General features: G+C 51.2%; 1 protein-coding gene across 1 annotated transcript in view; it reads right to left on the bottom strand.

Moving 5' to 3' along the window:
* The window catches only part of LOC137323436 (SPRY domain-containing protein 3-like), a 708,978-nt gene that overhangs the window by 217,733 nt on the left and 471,848 nt on the right, over nt 1–19,397 (bottom strand). The window lies entirely within an intron of this gene.

Here is a 19,397-nt window from a genome sequence, read left to right as displayed (position 1 = left end):
TATTGAATCTGCTTCCACCGCCCTTTCAGGCAGCGCATTCCAGATCATCACAACTCGCTGCGTAAAAAAAAATTATGGCTCACATGCTCCCTGGTTCTTTTGCCAATTACCTTAAATCTGAGTCCTCTGGTTACCGACCCTCCTGCCACTGGAAACAGTTTCTCCTTATTTACTCTGTCAAAACCCTTCATGATTTTGAATACCTCGATCAAATCTCCCCTTAACCCTCTCTGCTCTAAGGAGAACAATCCCAGCTTCTCCAGTCTCTCCACATAACTGAAGTCCCTCATCCCTGGTACCATTCTAGTGAATCTCTTCTGCACCCTCTCCAAGGCCTCACTACCCTCATGGACGGTATCTCAACAAAGCCTGATCCAATCCTCACCTGCCATCCATAGCAACTCATGCCACTGGACAGTGATCAGGAGCAGGAACCCTGGCTGATTTCCCCTCTCTCTAACCCAGGGGCCACTGGTCAGTGATCAGGAGCAGGAAACACCCAATTGGATGATTCGTGACTATCAGTCAAACAGCCTTTTTCCCCATCTCCAATTTTTTTTAAACTAATAAACAGAAGTGTTCAAAGAAAATTAATGTCTTAGTGATTTTTCTCCTGAGTTGCTCGCAGCAGTGTCCTGGAGATTGATCTTCATGGGAACAACACCACCTGCACGTTCCCCTCCAAGTCACACACCATCCCGACTTGGAAATATATCGCCGTTCCTTCATCGTCGCTGGGTCAAAATCCTGGAACTCCCTTCCTAACAGCACTGTGGGAGAACCTTCACCACACGGACTGCAGCGGTTCAAGAAGGCGGCTCACCACCACCTTCTCAAGGGGCAATTAGGGATGGGCAATAAATGCCGGCCTCGCCAGCGACACCCACATCCCATGAATGAATAAAAAAAAAAATTCCTGCAGACTCCAGGGCCATTCCAGAGTGTTGCCGATCCACTCAAGTGAGTGAGAGGTTGAGGGTTGTGGAACCAAGGTGGGTAGATGGAGTTATGATACAGGTCAGCCATAATCTAATTAAATGGTGCAACAGGTTCGAGGGGCTGAATGGCCTCCTCCTGTTCCTATGTAACAGGCTCGAGGGGCTGAATGGCCTCCTCCTGTTCCTATGTAACAGGCTCGAGGGGCTGAATGGCCTCCTCCTGTTCCTATGTAACAGGCTCGAGGGGCTGAATGGCCTCCTCCTGTTCCTATGTAACAGGCTCGAGGGGCTGAATGGCCTCCTCCTGTTCCTATCTTCCTATAAACATGGGCAATGTTGATAAAATGTTGAGACTGTTCCCTGGCCACGATGGGCTAGTCCTGGCTCTGCTTCCTCCAGTCACGGAACGGCACAAACCGCAAGAAGATCCAGGCTCGGAGATGCCGACAGTAAATAATTCGAGGTCGGGCAGCGATGAGCTGACACGCAGAAGACAAAGATGCTAAAACTAATCTGGTGCCAGGGTTACAAGTCCGGGGGGATGAGCAACAGATACAGACTGAGACAGCGGAAAGATAAGCTCCCTGGTAGCTGAGGCAGACCATTGAGCTCTCTCTGTAAACACGCGAGCAAAAACATTCAGAGCTCAGCCATTTCCAGCCACTTGGAAATGAAAAATAATTGCCATTTACAAAAGGATGAACAGCAAATTCAATCAGTCCCTGAAGCCAAAGGTCTTTGCTGTTTCCAGACTCTGACACTACGATACCAGTGACCTGTTTACACAACTCCCTTCCTGGGCACATCCTAAAACCAACCTCCACTCAACTCTAAACTTTAACCGATAGAATCAGAGACTGATACAGCACAATAGGAGGCCATTCGGCCCATCGTGCCTGTGGCGGCTCTTTGAAAGAGCTATACAATTAGTCCCACTCCCCTGCTCTTTCCCCAGAGCCCTGTGAATTTTTCCCCTGCAACTATTTATCCAATTCCCTTTTGAAAGTTATTATTGAATCTGCTTCCACCGCCCTTTCAGGCAGCGTATTCCAGATCAGAACAACTCACTGCATAAAAAAAAAATTTCCTCATCTCCCCCTCTGGTTCTTTTGCCAATCACCTTAAATCTGTGTCCTCTGGTTACCGACCCTCCTGCCACTGGAAACAGTTTCTCCTTATTTACTCTATCAAAACACTTCATGATTTTGAACACCTCGATCAAATCTCCCCTTAACCTTCTCTGTTCCAAGGAGAACAATCCCAGCTTCTCCAGTCTCTCCGCATAACTGAAGTCCCTCATCCCTGGAATCAGTCTAGTAAATCTCCTCTGCACCCTCTCTAAGGCCTTCACATCCTTCCTAAAGTGTGGAGCCCAGAACTGAACACAATATTCCAGCTGAGGCCTAACCAGTGTTTTATAAAGGTTTAGCATAACTTCCTTGCTTTTGTACTCTGTGCCTCTATTAATAAAGCCCAGGATCCCATATGTTTTTTTAACAGCCTTCTCAACCTGTCCTGCTACTTTCAAAGATTTGTGTCCATACACCCCCAGGTCTCTCTGTTCCTGCTCCCCCTTTAAAATTGAACCATTTAATTTACATTGCTGTCGCAACACGATGTGGTTGGAGGAAAATAGACGGACTGCAATCAATTTCATCCCAATTGCAACTATATTTAATTCCCTTTTTTAGCCTTAATACTGAACACATCTGCTTTAAAATGAATCTTTACCAACTCAGCAAGGAAACAGCTTGTGTTTCTACAGCGCCTTTCACCATCTCAGGACGTCCCAAAGCGCGTTACAGTCAATCAAAGTACTTTTTGAAGTGTAGTCACTGTTGTAATGTAGGAAACGCAGCAGCCAATTTGCGCACAGCAAGATCCCACAAACAGCAATGTGATAAATGACCAGATAATCTGTTTTTAGTGATGTTGGTTGAGGGATAAATATTGACCAGGACACCGGGGAGAACTCCCCTGCTCTTCTCCCAATCGTGGCCGTGGGATCTTTTACATCCACCTGAGAGGGCAGACGGGGGCTTGGATTAATGTCTCATCCAGAAGACAGCCCCTCCAACAGTGCAGCGCTCCCTCAGTACTGACCCTCCAACAGTGCAGCGCTCCCTCAGTACTGACCCTCCGACAGTGCAGCTCTCCCTCAGTACTGACCCTCCGACAGTGCAGCTCTCCCTCAGTACTGACCCTCCGACAGTGCAGCGCTCCCTCAGTACTGACCCTCCGACAGAGCAGTGCTCCCTCAGTACTGACCCTCCGACAGTGCGGCGCTCCCTCAGTACTGACCCTCCGACAGTGCGGCGCTCCCTCAGTACTGACCCTCCGACAGTGCGGCGCTCCCTCAGTACTGACCCTCCGACAGTGCGGCGCTCCCTCAGTACTGACCCTCCGACAGTGCAGCGCTCCCTCAGTACTGACCCTCTGACAGTGCAGCGCTCCCTCAGTACTGACCCTCCGACAGTGCAGCACTCCCTCAGTACTGACCCTCCGACAGTGCAGCACTCCCTCAGTTCACTGAGCCACGGCTGGCACCTGATATCAGAGAGTGGGTGGAGTGCTCCGTGTTGCATACTGAGCACAAGGCCTCTGGTTGGAGCATCCAGCTCCATTCAGCGTTGTATGAGCTGATCTTGGCTGGCGGCAGCATGAGGAGAACCACATTCAGTCTCAGTGCTCGTGGGCTCAAGAAAACAAAAACAAAAACAACTACAGCTTCCACTTATATAGCGCCTTTAATGTAGTAAAATGTCCCGAGGCGCTTCACAGGAGAGTAATCAGACAAAGATTGTCACCGAGCTACATGAGATATTAGGACAGGTGATCAAAAGCTTGGTCAAAGAGGTGGGTTTTCAGGAGCGTCTTAAAGGAGGAGAGAGAGGTGGAGAGGTTTAGGGAGGGAATTCCAGAGCTCAGGGCCCAGGCAGCTGAAGGCACGGCCGCCAATGGTGGAGCGATTAAAATCGGGGATGCGCAAATGGCCAGAATTGGAGGAGCGCAGAGATTTCGGAGGGTGGTAGGGCTGGAGGAGGTTACAGAGATAGGGAGAGGGGGTGAGGCCATGGAGGGATTTGAAAACAAGGATGAGAATTTTAAAATCGAGGCGTTCCCAGACCGGGAGCCGATGTAGGTCAGCGAGCAGAGGGGGTGATGGGTGAACGGGACTTGGTGCGAGTTAGGATACGGACAGCAGAGTTTTGGACGAGCTCAAGTTTCCGGAGGGTGGAAGATGGGAGGCCGTCCAGGAGAGCATTGGGATAGTCCAGTCTGGAGGTAACAAAGACACGGATGAGGGTTTCAGCAGCAGATGGGCTGAGGCCGGGGGGCGGAGACGGAGACGGACGATGTTCCGGAGGTGGAAGGTGGAAGGCCGACCAGGAGATTATTGGAATAGTGGTGTACGTGTGTGTGTGTGTGTCTCAGCGTCAGCTGCTGTAGACGTGCAGTACACACTGACTCTGTCCAATGGGCATCGGTCAGCTGGATAAACACATCTTTCTTGTGTTAACTCAATTTTTGAGATGTGAAGGCGAAGAATCTGATTCAGTTGCAAAGTTTCAACAGTTTGTAAAAATAAGTTGATAAAGAGCTCCAAGGAGAGCAGTGGAAGCACTGTCGCCATGGAGATACAATCTACAGGCTTGTGCTTCAGACTTGAGCAACAAGGGGAGTCTGACAGTAAAAACTCACAAAAAAAACACTCCAAGAAAAATAAGCCAAGATTACTTTGTGACTTGAAGCAAAGGGGCTTAAAAAGAACAGATTCACAAAGATAAATAATCAGGAGGGGTTTTTGTGTTGTGAATGTGACACCCAGCTCAGGGCGATCTCTGCTCGGTCTCTGTACCGTGACGAGGGTACAGTGGAACGAGTCGGTCCCACCGCCCTCCCGCAGGGTTAGCTCGCGATGATGATACAGGAACCCACACACCAGCCTTCCGAAACACAAGGAAAACAAAACCAGCGACAGCCTGACTCCCCCGGAGAGGTGTGAGGAGAAGGAGAGAAACCGTCTCATTGAAACAAAACATGGAAAATTATCCACCATCTGTTTAGTGGAGTTATACAAAGCTTGCGACAGGGACCGGCCATGACTGGAGCTTCATCTGGTTCAAGGGTGTCTCAGACGACAGCTTCATGTACTGATTTATAGACCCTGAAAACAGATGCCAAGTGCAGACAGGGAAAAATGGGTACTGTACGGCCCGTGTGTGTCTGTGTCAGCTCATGTACATGTACAGTACACAGCAGGTAAAAGGGAATGATTAACTCCCGTCTGGGACTGTATGGCCCGTGCGCGTCTCTCACATCTCGACAGCACCTCCCAAACCCGCGACCTCTACCACCAAGAAGGATAAGGGCAGCAGACACATGGGAACAACACCACCTGCACGTTCCCCTCCAAGTCACACACCATCCCGACTTGGAAATATATCGCCGTTCCTTCATCGTCACTGGGTCAAAATCCTGGAACTCCCTTCCTAACAGCACTGTGGGAGAACCTTCACCACACGGACTGCAGCGGTTCAAGAAGGCGGCTCACCACCACCTTCTCAAGGGCAATTAGGGATGGGCAATAAATGCCGGCCTCGCCAGCGACGCCCACATCCCATGAATGAATAAAGAAGTGTCAGCTCCTGTACATGGACAGTACACAGCGGGTAAAAGGGAACGATTCACTCCTGTCTGGGACTGTACGGCCCGTGTGTGTCTCAGTGTCAGCTCCTGTACATTGTACAGTACACAGTGGGTAAAAGGGAACGATTCACTCCTGTCTGGGACTGTACGGCCCGTGTGTGTCTCAGTGTCAGCTCCTGTACATGGACAGTACACAGTGGGTAAAAGGGAACGATTCACTCCTGTCTGGGACTGTACGGCCCGTGTGTGTCTCAGTGTCAGCTCCTGTACATTGTACAGTACACAGTGGGTAAAAGGGAACGATTCACTCCTGTCTGGGACTGTACGGCCCGTGTGTGTCTCAGTGTCAGCTCCTGTACATTGTACAGTACACAGTGGGTAAAAGGGAACGATTCACTCCTGTCTGGGACTGTACGGCCCGTGTGTGTCTCAGTGTCAGCTCCTGTACATTGTACAGTACACAGTGGGTAAAAGGGAACGATTCACTCCTGTCTGGGACTGTACGGCCCCGTGTGTGTCTCAGTGTCAGCTCCTGTACATGGACAGTACACGGTGGGTAAAAGGGAACGATTCACTCCCTTCACCGTACCCACTGTGTGGAATAAAACCCACAGCATGTTTCTTTGTAACACCTGGTGTAAGAAACACACTTGAACATTCCCATGAAAACCTAATTTGAGAGTGGTGCCTGACCCGAATTCTAACAGGGGGCACCTGAACGCAGTAAAAGCAAAGGAGAGAGCCCGATCTCTCTCTCTCACCAGCTGCAACAACACTTTACATCAACCGATCCGTGTGTGAAAATTCCTAGACACTAATGGAGATAAAACCAGACCCTGGGCCCGCCTCCCGCACCCTCTGTGAGTGGATACATTCCCTGGTGTGGTATCATGGAATCATACAGCACAGAAGGAGCCCATTCGGCCCATCGTGCCTGTGCCGGCTCTTTGAAAGAGCGATCCAATTAGTCCCACTCCCCTGCTCTTTCCCCAGAGCCCTGCAAATTTTTCCTTTTCAAGTATTTATCCAATTCCCTTTTGAAAGTTATTATTGAATCTGCTTCCACCGCCCTTTCAGGCAGCGCATTCCAGATCAGAACAACTCGCTGCGTAAAAAAAAATGTCCTCATCTCCCCTCTGGTTCTTTTGCCGATCACCTTAAATCTGTGTCCTCTGGTTACCGACCCTCCTGCCACTGGAAACAGTTTCTCCTTATTTACTCTATCAAAACCCTTCATGATTTTGAACACCTCGATCAAATCTCCCCTTAACCTTCTCTGTTCTAAGGAGAACAATCCCAGCTTCTCCAGTCTCTCCACATAACTGAAGTCCCTCATCCCTGGAACCATTCTAGTAAATCTCCTCTGCACCCTCTCTAAGGCCTTCACATCTTTCCCTAAAACAACTCGCTGCGTATAAAAATGTCTCCTCATCTCCCCTCTGGTTCTTTTGCCGATCACCTTAAATCTGCGGAATGATTCAGGGATCCTATCTTCAGTTCGACATCTGAGCTGAATCATCTGATCGCCACTGGGGTAAATGGGGGTTAAGAGTGGCCCCAGTGTCCTGGGTGTAAGTTGATGGACGGGGGGTTGGGGCAGGGGGTCGGTGTTGGGGGGAAGGTTCCCACTGACTGTCCAGTGACTCCACCTCCAGCTGATGACAGGGTTGCCTGTGAAAGAGAGCAAAGACTCGCATTTTTACAGAGCCATTCCCCACCTCAGGACGTCCCAAAGTGCTTTACAGTCAATGAAGTACTTTATGAAGTGTGGTCACTGTTGTAATGTAAGAAATGCAGCAGAGCAAGTTCCCACACCGGAAGGGAGACAATGACCAGATAATCTGTATTAGTCACATTGGTTCAGGACGTATTGGCCGGGACACCGGGGAGAACTCCCCTGCTCTTCTTTGAAATAATGGCTGTGGGATTTTTTAAGTCAACATGAAAGGGCAGACAGGGCCTCGGTTTAACGTTTCATCCGAAAGATGGCTCCACCGACAGTGCAGCGCTCCCTCAGTACTGACCCTCCGACAGTGCAGCGCTCCCTCAGTACTGACCCTCCGACAGTGCAGCGCTCCCTCAGTACTGACCCTCCGACAGTGCGGCGCTCCCTCAGTACTGACCCTCCGACAGTACGGCGCTCCCTCAGTACTGACCCTCCGACAGTGCAGCGCTCCCTCAGTACTGACCCTCCGACAGTGCAGCGCTCCCTCAGTACTGACCCTCCGACAGTGCAGTGCTCCCTCAGTACTGACCCTGCGACAGTGCAGCGCTCCCTCAGTACTGACCCTCCGACAGTGCAGCGCTCCCTCAGTACTGACCCTCCGACAGTGCAGCACTCCCTCAGTACTGACCCTCCGACAGTGCAGCACTCCCTCAGTACTGACCCTCCGACAGTGCAGCGCTCTCTCAGTACTGACCCTCCGACAGTGCTGCGCTCTCTCAGTACTGACCCTCCGACAGTGCAGCGCTCCCTCAGTACTGACCCTGCGACAGTGCAGCGCTCCCTCAGTACTGACCCTCCGACAGTGCAGCGCTCCATCAGTACTGACCCTCCGACAGTGCAGCGCTCCCTCAGTACTGACCCTCCGACAGTGCAGCGCTCCCTCAGTACTGACCCTCCGACAGTGCAGCGCTCCCTCAGTACTGCACTGAGAGTGTCAGTCTGGATTATATATTAAGGGATATGGGCCAAAGGCAGGTATATGGAGTTAGATCACAGATCAGCCATGATCTTATCAAATGGCGGAGCATTCACGAGGGGCTGAATGGCCTACTCCTGTTCCTATATTCCTAAGACTCTGGAGTGGGACTTGAACCCACAACCTATTGACTCAGAGGTGAGAGAGCTGCCCACTGAGCCATGAATGACCTTGGTTCGAAAACCTGGGAAATTCCTCTGAGTTTTGGGACAATCACACTCCATTTCTCAATGGTCTTCTATTGGTAATAATCACATTCATTGGGATCAGAAGATTGGAAATAGAACAATGGTGCAGTAAAGGCTGCCCTTGTAGATTGGGACAGTGTAGAGGGAGCTTTACTCTGTATCTAACCCTTGCTGTACCTGCCCTGGGAGTGTTTGATGGGACAGTGTAGAGGGAGCTTTACTCTGTATCTAATCCGTGCTGTACCTGCCCTGGGAGTGTTTGATGGGACAGTGTAGAGGGAGCTTTACTCTGTATCTGACCCGTGCTGTACCTGCCCTGGGAGTGTTTGATGGGACAGTGTAGAGGGAGCTTTACTCTGTATCTAACCCGTGCTGTACCTGCCCTGGGAGTGTTTGATGGGACAGTGTAGAGGGAGCTTTACTCTGTATCTAACCCGTGCTGTACCTGCCCTGGGAGTGTTTGATGGGACAGTGTAGAGGGAGCTTTACTCTGTATCTAACCCGTGCTGTACCTGCCCTGGGAGTGTTTGATGGGACAGTGTAGAGGGAGCTTTACTCGTTATCTAACCCGTGCTGTACGTAACCTGGAGAAATTATCCTTTGTCAAGACCTGCCAAAGTTTGATAAACTAATCAAACTTCGAGAGGATAAAACCCCTGGTCCGGATGGATTACATCCGTGAATATTAAAAGAAGTTAGGGAGGAGATAGCAGAGGCACTGTTACATATATATAAAAATTCATTAGAATAGGGAATAGTGCCAGAGGACTGGCGGACAGATAATGTGATTCCTAACTTTAAAAAGTGAGATGGAACAAGTCCAGGGAACTATAGACCAATTAGCTTAAGATCGGTGGTAGGAAAGATAATGGAATCTTTACTCAAAGATGTAGAAAAACATCTAGAAATTGAAAATATAATAAAGAATAGTCAGCACGGATTTCAGGAGGGAAGGTCATGTTTGACCAACCTTATTGAATTCTTTGAAGAAGTAACAGAAAGACTAGACAAGGGTAATGTCGTCGATCTAATAAAATTGGATTTTCAAAAAGCCTTCGATAAGGTATCACATTATAGAGTCATGACTAAGGTCAGAGCATGTGGAGTCAGGGGACAGGTAGCAGAATGGATAGCAAGCTGGTTACAAAACAGAAAACAGAGAGTAGGGGTTAAGGGAAGTTACTCAGACTGGCAAAAGGTGGGAAGTGGTGTTCCACAGGATTGGTGCTGGGATCACTGCTGGTCACAACTTCAAAATTTGGGGACAACATCAATCGGGGGCTGTAGTTCATACAACGGAAGAATGTGTCAAAGTTTGTTGATAAACTTGCAGAATGGGCATGTAATTGGCAAATGAATTTCAATATAGATAAGTGTGAGGTGGTGCATTTTGGTAGGAAGAATAAGGAGGCCTCATACTCCCTGGTTCGACCACATTTGGAGTACCGTGAACAGTTCGGGTCTCCATATTATATAATGGATATGGAGGTATTGGAGAAGGTGCAAAAAAGATTCACAAGGATGATACCGGAACTGAGAAGTTATAACTATCAGGAAAGGCTGAACAGGCTGGGGCTCTTTACTCTCGAAAAGAGAAGACTGGGGAGTGACCTGATCGAGGTCTTTAAGATTATGAAAGGGTTTGATAGGGTAGACGTAGAGAAAATGTTTCCACTTGTTGGGGAGACCAGAACTAGAGGCCATTAAAAAAAATCACTAATAAATCCAATCGGGAATTCAGGAGAAACTTCTTTACCCAGAGAGTGGTGAGAATGTGGAACTCGCTCCCACAAGGAGTAGTTGAGGCGAATAGCTGAGCCTTTAAAGAGGAGATGGTTTGGGTACAGTCTAGGGACATTCCCACGAGGGAGAAAGGTAGGGCAAATAAAGCCAGAGCTCCCTGGATGACAAAAGAGATAGTGAGAAAGATGAAGCAGACAAAAGGGGCGTATGACAGATGTCAGGTTGATAACACAAGTGAGAACCAGGTTGAATATCGAAAGTTCAGAGGGGAAGTGAAAAAGGAAATAAGAGGGGCAAAGAGAGAGTATGAGAATAGACTGGCGGCCAACATAAAAGGGAATCTAAAAGTCTTCTACAGGCATGTAAACAGTAAACGGGTAGTAAGAGGAGGGGTGGGGCCGATTAGGGACCATAAAGGAGATCTACTCATGGAGGCAGAGGGGATGGCTGAGGTACTGGCCATAATCTTCCAAACATCCTTAGATACGGGGGTGGTGCCAGAGGACTGGAGAATTGCAAATGTTACACCCTTGTTCAAAAAAGGGTGCAAGGATAAACCCAGCAACTACAGGCCAGTCAGTTTAACCTCGGTGGTGGGGAAACTTTTAGAAACGATAATCCGGGACAGAATTAACAGTCACTTGGACGAAAGTGGATTGATTAGGGAAAGCCAGCACGGATTTGTTAAAGGCAAATTGTGTTTAACTAACTTGATAGAGTTTTTTGATGAGGTAACAGAGAGGGTCGATGAGGGCAATGCGGTTGATGTGGTGTGTATAGATTTTCAAAAAGTGTTTGATAAAGTACCACATGGTAGGCTTGCTATTAAGACTGAGGCCCATGGAATAAAGGGGGCAGTAGCAACATGGATACAGAATTGGCTAAAGGACAGGAAACAGAGAGTAGTGGTGAACGGTTGTTTTTCGGACTGGAGGGAGGTGTACAGTGGTGTTCCCCAGGGGTCGGTGCTGGGACCACTGCTTTTCTTGATATATATTAATGACTTGGACTTGGGTGTACAGGGCACAATTTCAAAATTTGCAGATGACACAAAACTTGATAGCATAGAAAACAGTGAGGAGGATAGTGATAGACTTCAAGAGGATATAGACAGGCTGGTGGCACGGGCGGACACGTGGCAGATGAAATTTAACGCAGAAAAATGCGAGGTGATACATTTCGGTAGGAAGAATGAGGAGAGGCAATATAAACTAGAGGGCACAACTCTAAAAGGGGTACAGGAACAGAGAGATCTGGGGGTATATGTGCACAAATCGTTGAAGGTGGCAGGACAGGTTGAGAAAGTGGTTAAAAAAGCATATGGGATCCTGGGTTTTATAAATCGAGGCATAGAGTACAAAAGTATGGAAGTCATGATGAACCTTTATAAAACACTGGTTCGGCCACAACTGGAGTATTGTGTCCAGTTCTGGGCACCGCAGTTTAGGAAAGATGTGAAGGCCTTAGAGAGGGTGCAGAAGAGATTTACTAGAATGATTCCAGGGATGAGGGACTTCAGTTACGTGGAGAGACTGGAGAAGCTGGGATTGTTCTCCTTGGAACAGAGACGGTTGAGAGGAGATTTGATCGAGGTGTTCAAAATCATGAAGGGTCCAGACAGAGTAGATAGAGAGAAACTGTTCCCATTGGCGGAAGGGTCAAGAACCAGAGGACACAGATTTAAGGTGATTGGCAAAAGAACCAAAGGTGACATGAGGAAAAACTTTTTTACACAGCGAGTGGTTAGGATCTGGAATGCACTGCCCGAGGGGGTGGTGGAGGCAGATTCAATCATGGCCTTCAAAAGGGAACTGGATAAGTACTTGAAGGGAAAAAATGTGCAGGGCTACGGGGAAAGGGCGGGGGAGTGGGACTAGCTGGATTGCTCCAGTGCGTCGAGACAGCACGGACTCGATGGGCCAAGTGGCCTCCTTCCGTGTTGTAACCTTTCTATGATTCTATGATTCTATGCATTTAAGGGGGAGCTAGATAAACACATGAGAGAGAAAGGACTAGAAGGATATACTGATAGGATGAGATAAAATAGGGAGGGAGGAAGCTCGCATGGAGCATAAATGCTGGCATAGACTGGTTGGGCCGAATGGCCTGTTTCTGTGCTGTAGTTTCGATGTAACTCAATGTAAATGGTCCTTGAGAATGGTTCTTCTGCGAAGCCCCCACTGGTTCCTCAGCAATGTCCTGTAGCTGCTCTTGTTCAATGTGATAGCTCTTTGAATGGTGAGGTAATGGAGAAGGCGATGATAGAGCTGAGTTATTGTGAGGGACGCCCCTGACCTATCGAGCCACGAGAAGTAATATCTCAGCGTGGTTCTGGACTTCTCGATGGTGGATGTGTAGGCAGCACCGTATCTGCTCGGGGAGATGTTGAACGGGCATTTTGAAGGAACGCAAAGGAATAAGTTGAGAAAAAATATTTCCACAGAAGGGTTACCAGAAGATGGAATCCAATTTCAGAAACTCGAGTCTGTCACAATGAGAGAGAATTAGATTAACGATCAAAGTGGGAAAGTATGACTGGGTTTGGAGAGACAGCAGGATTAGGGTGGAGCTAGCACCAGTACAAGCACGGTGGGCTGAATGGCCTCCCTCTGTGCTGAGGTTTGCCTGATGCTATCGCTCGGCTCCCAGAGCTGGTGGTTTTAATCGTGTTTTCGAAGTGCTGGAGTATTAAAACCAACTTGTATTGTTGTGTCATTCTTTGTCAAACACAGCTGTTCAGTTCCGATATAACTTATGGGAAATATATGTCCAGGCCGAGCACATCAGCTTGCCAAGCCTCTGTCTCCTGTCTGTCTGGTGAGGGTGTGGCCTCCTTAAATATCACTACTGCTCCCTTCCTTTGTCTCTGGCTGCTCTCGAGATTGTGTCACAATTAAACAAGAACAGCCTGGAAACGATGATCAACGGGCCCATGGCACCATTCTGCTCTGCCAGGAGCCGACTGGGTACATTCAGAGTCAGTAAACCCACAGTCAACACAATCTCACGCATTGTGCCTCCTTTCTGATGTGGTCCATCCTGATGTCAGTCATCACCGAGTTTTATTCTGTGCACTGGCAGCGTTACCTTATCCAAGAAACCGCCCTCCAACACTGCACTGTAATACGGTGCAGTATAATTCAATCAACATTCATAGCAGACAGATCTCCCCGTGCTACACAAAACTTTATCTTGGTCTCGTACCTCCTTCAACCCAACATCAGGTTTCAATATCCAAACCAAACTAGTCTCTGTTTGCACATATAGAGTGCCCACTCTCTCCCCATAGTCCCAGCACAGAGTGCCCACTCTCTCCCCATAGTCCCAGTACAGAGTGCCCACTCTCTCCCCATAGTCCCAGTACAGAGTGCCCACTCTCTCCCCATAGTCCCAGTACAGAGTGCCCACTCTCTCCTCATAGTCCCAGTACAGAGTGCCCACTCTCTCCCCATAGTCCCAGTACAGAGTGCCCACTCTCTCCCCATAGTCCCAGTACAGAGTGCCCACTCTCTCCCCATAGTCCCAGCACAGAGTGCCCACTCTCTCCCCATAGTCCCAGCACAGAGTGCCCACTCTCTCCCCATAGTCCCAGCACAGAGTGCCCACTCTCTCCCCATAGTCCCAGTACAGAGTGCCCACTCTCTCCCCATAGTCACAGCACAGAGTGCCCACTCTCTCCCCATAGTCACAGCACAGAGTGCCCACTCTCTCCCCATAGTCCCAGCACAGAGTGCCCACTCTCTCCCCATAGTCCCAGCAGAGAGTGCCCACTCTCTCCCCATAGTCCCAGCACAGAGTGCCCACTCTCTCCCCATAGTCCCAGCACAGAGTGCCCACTCTCTCCCCATAGTCCCAGCACAGAGTGCCCACTCTCTCCCCATAGTCCCAGTACAGAGTGCCCACTCTCTCCCCATAGTCCCAGTACAGAGTGCCCACTCTCTCCCCATAGTCCCAGTACAGAGTGCCCACTCTCTCCCCATAGTCCCAGCACAGAGTGCCCACTCTCTCCCCATAGTCCCAGCAGAGTGCCCACTCTCTCCCCATAGTCCCAGCACAGAGTGCCCACTCTCTCCCCATAGTCCCAGCACAGAGTGCCCACTCTCTCCCCATAGTCCCAGTACAGAGTGCCCACTCTCTCCCCATAGTCCCAGCACAGAGTGCCCACTCTCTCCCCATAGTCCCAGCACAGAGTGCCCACTCTCTCCCCATAGTCCCAGTACAGAGTGCCCACTCTCTCCCCATAGTCCCAGTACAGAGTGCCCACTCTCTCCCCATAGTCCCAGCACAGAGTGCCCACTCTCTCCCCATAGTCCCAGCACAGAGTGCCCACTCTCTCCCCATAGTCCCAGTACAGAGTGCCCACTCTCTCCCCATAGTCCCAGTACAGAGTGCCCACTCTCTCCCCATAGTCCCAGTACAGAGTGCCCACTCTCTCCCCATAGTCCCAGCACAGAGTGCCCACTCTCTCCCCATAGTCCCAGCAGAGTGCCCACTCTCTCCCCATAGTCCCAGCAGAGTGCCCACTCTCTCCCCATAGTCCCAGCACAGAGTGCCCACTCTCTCCCCATAGTCCCAGCAGAGTGCCCACTCTCTCCCCATAGTCCCAGCAGAGTGCCCACTCTCTCCCCATAGTCCCAGCACAGAGTGCCCACTCTCTCCCCATAGTCCCAGTACAGAGTGCCCACTCTCTCCCCATAGTCCCAGCACAGAGTGCCCACTCTCTCCCCATAGTCCCAGTACAGAGTGCCCACTCTCTCCCCATAGTCCCAGTACAGAGTGCCCACTCTCTCACCATAGTCCCAGCACAGAGTGCCCACTCTCTCACCATAGTCCCAGCACAGAGTGCCCACTCTCTCACCATAGTCCCAGCACAGAGTGTCCACTCTCTCCCCATAGTCCCAGCACAGAGTGCCCACTCTCTCCCCATAGTCCCAGCACAGAGTGCCCACTCTCTCCCCATAGTCCCAGCACAGAGTGCCCACTCTCTCCCCATAGTCCCAGCACAGAGTGCCCACTCTCTCCCCATAGTCCCAGCACAGAGTGCCCACTCTCTCCCCATAGTCCCAGTACAGAGTGCCCACTCTCTCCCCATAGTCCCAGCACAGAGTGCCCACTCTCTCCCCATAGTCCCAGCAGAGTGCCCACTCTCTCCCCATAGTCCCAGCAGAGTGCCCACTCTCTCCCCATAGTCCCAGCACAGAGTGCCCACTCTCTCCCCATAGTCCCAGTACAGAGTGCCCACTCTCTCCCCATAGTCCCAGCACAGAGTGCCCACTCTCTCCCCATAGTCCCAGCACAGAGTGCCCACTCTCTCCCCATAGTCCCAGCACAGAGTGCCCACTCTCTCCCCATAGTCCCAGTACAGAGTGCCCACTCTCTCCCCATAGTCCCAGTACAGAGTGCCCACTCTCTCCCCATAGTCCCAGTACAGAGTGCCCACTCTCTCCCCATAGTCCCAGTACAGAGTGCCCACTCTCTCCCCATAGTCCCAGTACAGAGTGCCCACTCTCTCCCCATAGTCCCAGCACAGAGTGCCCACTCTCTCCCCATAGTCCCAGTACAGAGTGCCCACTCTCTCCCCATAGTCCCAGTACAGAGTGCCCACTCTCTCCCCATAGTCCCAGTACAGAGTGCCCACTCTCTCCCCATAGTCCCAGTACAGAGTGCCCACTCTCTCCCCATAGTCCCAGCACAGAGTGTCCACTCTCTCCCCATAGTCCCAGCACAGAGTGCCCACTCTCTCCCCATAGTCCCAGCACAGAGTGCCCACTCTCTCCCCATAGTCCCAGCACAGAGTGCCCACTCTCTCCCCATAGTCCCAGTACAGAGTGCCCACTCTCTCCCCATAGTCCCAGCACAGAGTGCCCACTCTCTCCCCATAGTCCCAGTACAGAGTGCCCACTCTCTCCCCATAGTCCCAGTACAGAGTGCCCACTCTCTCCCCATAGTCCCAGCACAGAGTGCCCACTCTCTCCCCATAGTCCCAGCACAGAGTGCCCACTCTCTCCCCATCGTCCCAGCACAGAGTGCCCACTCTCTCCCCATAGTCCCAGTACAGAGTGCCCACTCTCTCCCCATAGTCCCAGCACAGAGTGCCCACTCTCTCCCCATAGTCCCAGCACAGAGTGCCCACTCTCTCCCCATAGTCCCAGTACAGAGTGCCCACTCTCTCCCCATAGTCCCAGCACAGAGTGCCCACTCTCTCCCCATAGTCCCAGTACAGAGTGCCCACTCTCTCCCCATAGTCCCAGCACAGAGTGCCCACTCTCTCCCCATAGTCCCAGCACAGAGTGCCCACTCTCTCCCCATAGTCCCAGCACAGAGTGCCCACTCTCTCCCCATAGTCCCAGTACAGAGTGCCCACTCTCTCCCCATAGTCCCAGTACAGAGTGCCCACTCTCTCCCCATAGTCCCAGCACAGAGTGCCCACTCTCTCCCCATAGTCCCAGCACAGAGTGCCCACTCTCTCCCCATAGTCCCAGTACAGAGTGCCCACTCTCTCCCCATAGTCCCAGTACAGAGTGCCCACTCTCTCCCCATAGTCCCAGTACAGAGTGCCCACTCTCTCCCCATAGTCCCAGTACAGAGTGCCCACTCTCTCCCCATAGTCCCAGTACAGAGTGCCCACTCTCTCCCCATAGTCCCAGCACAGAGTGCCCACTCTCTCCCCATAGTCCCAGTACAGAGTGCCCACTCTCTCCCCATAGTCCCAGTACAGAGTGCCCACTCTCTCCCCATAGTCCCAGTACAGAGTGCCCACTCTCTCCCCATAGTCCCAGTACAGAGTGCCCACTCTCTCCCCATAGTCCCAGCACAGAGTGTCCACTCTCTCCCCATAGTCCCAGCACAGAGTGCCCACTCTCTCCCCATAGTCCCAGCACAGAGTGCCCACTCTCTCCCCATAGTCCCAGTACAGAGTGCCCACTCTCTCCCCATAGTCCCAGTACAGAGTGCCCACTCTCTCCCCATAGTCCCAGCACAGAGTGCCCACTCTCTCCCCATAGTCCCAGCACAGAGTGCCCACTCTCTCCCCATCGTCCCAGCACAGAGTGCCCACTCTCTCCCCATAGTCCCAGTACAGAGTGCCCACTCTCTCCCCATAGTCCCAGCACAGAGTGCCCACTCTCTCCCCATAGTCCCAGCACAGAGTGCCCACTCTCTCCCCATAGTCCCAGTACAGAGTGCCCACTCTCTCCCCATAGTCCCAGCACAGAGTGCCCACTCTCTCCCCATAGTCCCAGTACAGAGTGCCCACTCTCTCCCCATAGTCCCAGCACAGAGTGCCCACTCTCTCCCCATAGTCCCAGCACAGAGTGCCCACTCTCTCCCCATAGTCCCAGCACAGAGTGCCCACTCTCTCCCCATAGTCCCAGTACAGAGTGCCCACTCTCTCCCCATAGTCCCAGTACAGAGTGCCCACTCTCTCCCCATAGTCCCAGCACAGAGTGCCCACTCTCTCCCCATAGTCCCAGTACAGAGTGCCCACTCTCTCCCCATAGTCCCAGCACAGAGTGCCCACTCTCTCCCCATATTCCCAGTACAGAGTGCCCACTCTCTCCCCATAGTCCCGGGACACTTCTGCAGTTTAACCAGCCCTGGTGCAGTCCCCGCTGCTCCACCAGCTCAGATCACTCGACCCATCAGGGCTTCAGCTTGCTGGGTTATCTGGAGCAAGTTGGGAGCAGTCCCAGCCCCAAGTGCCCAGTTTACTATCCAAGTTCTATTAATCAGACAGGCCAGTTGATGAGTCAGTATCGGAGAGTTGAGTACTGCGGGCCAGGCTAGCTCAGGAATAGGAAGAAACATCTGAAATATGTCTGACAGGAAAAACCAACGGCTCCGTCCAGCCATCCCACACAATTTTTTTTTTATTCGTTCATGGGATGTGGGCGTCGCTGGCGAGGCCGGCATTTATTGCCCGTCCCTAATTGCCCTTGAGAAGGTGGTGGTGAGCCGCCTTCTTGAACCGCTGCAGTCCGTGTGGTGAAGGTTCTCCCACAGTGCTGTTAGGAAGGGAGTTCCAGGATTTTGACCCAGCGACGATGAAGGAACGGCGATATATTTCCAAGTCGGGATGGTGTGTGACTTGGAGGGGAACGTGCAGGTGGTGTTGTTCCCATGTGCCTGCTGCTCTTGTCCTTCTAAGTGGTAGAGGTTGAGGGTTTGGGAGGTGCTGTCGAAGAAGCCTTGGCGAGTTGCTGCAGTGCATCCTGTGGATGGTACACACTGCAGCCACAGTGCACCGGTGGTGAAGGGAGTGAATGTTTAGTGTGGTGGATGGGGTGCCAATCAAGCGGGCTGCTTTATCTTGGATGGTGTCGAGCTTCTTGAGTGTTGTTGGAGCTGCACTCATCCAGGCAAGTGGAGAGTATTCCATCACACTCCTGACTTGTACCTTGTAGATGGTGGAAAGGCTGTGGGGAGTCAGGAGGTGAGTCACCTCCTGTCAATTGTAATTTCTTGTGCATCACAATCCAGTCACTCCTCCCTTTCCCACCCAGAGCCCTGTAATCTCCTGGGAGAGGAGAAAAAACAGATAAAAACCCAGGACAATGAAGTGTAAAAATCTGTGAAATTCCTCTCTAACCCTCCTCGGCAAAAACACCAGTCCAGGAGATTACTCTGACCCTGGTTAATGTTACAGGGTACTGACAATAACAACAACCTGCATTTATTTTGCGCCTTTAACATAGTAAAACGTCCCAGGGTGCTTCACAGGAGCGATTATCAAACAAAAATTTGACACCGAGCCACATAAGGAGATATTAGGACAGGCGACCAAAAGCTTGGTCAAAGAGGGAGGTTTTGAGGGGCGTCTTAAAGGAGGAGAGAGGGGTAGTACTGTGATACAGTATTGGTGGGTCCAGGTCTGTTACTGTATAACCCTGGGGTACAGTACTGGTGGGTCCAGGTCTGTCACTGTATAACACTGGGGTACAGTACTGGTGGGTCCAGGTCTGTTACTGTATAACACTGGGGTACAGTACTGGTGGGTACAGGTCTGTCACTGTATAACACTGGGGTACAGTACTGGTGGGTCCAGGTCTGTCACTGTATAACACTGGGGTACAGTACTGGTGGGTCCAGGTCTGTTACTGTATAACACTGGGGTACAGTACTGGTGGGGACAGGTCTGTCACTGTATAACACTGGGGTACAGTACTGGTGGGTCCAGG

The sequence above is a fragment of the Heptranchias perlo genome, chromosome 7, assembly GCF_035084215.1.
Source record: "Heptranchias perlo isolate sHepPer1 chromosome 7, sHepPer1.hap1, whole genome shotgun sequence".
Lineage (NCBI taxonomy): Eukaryota > Metazoa > Chordata > Chondrichthyes > Hexanchiformes > Hexanchidae > Heptranchias > Heptranchias perlo.
This window is presented reverse-complemented; position numbering and strand designations above follow the sequence as displayed.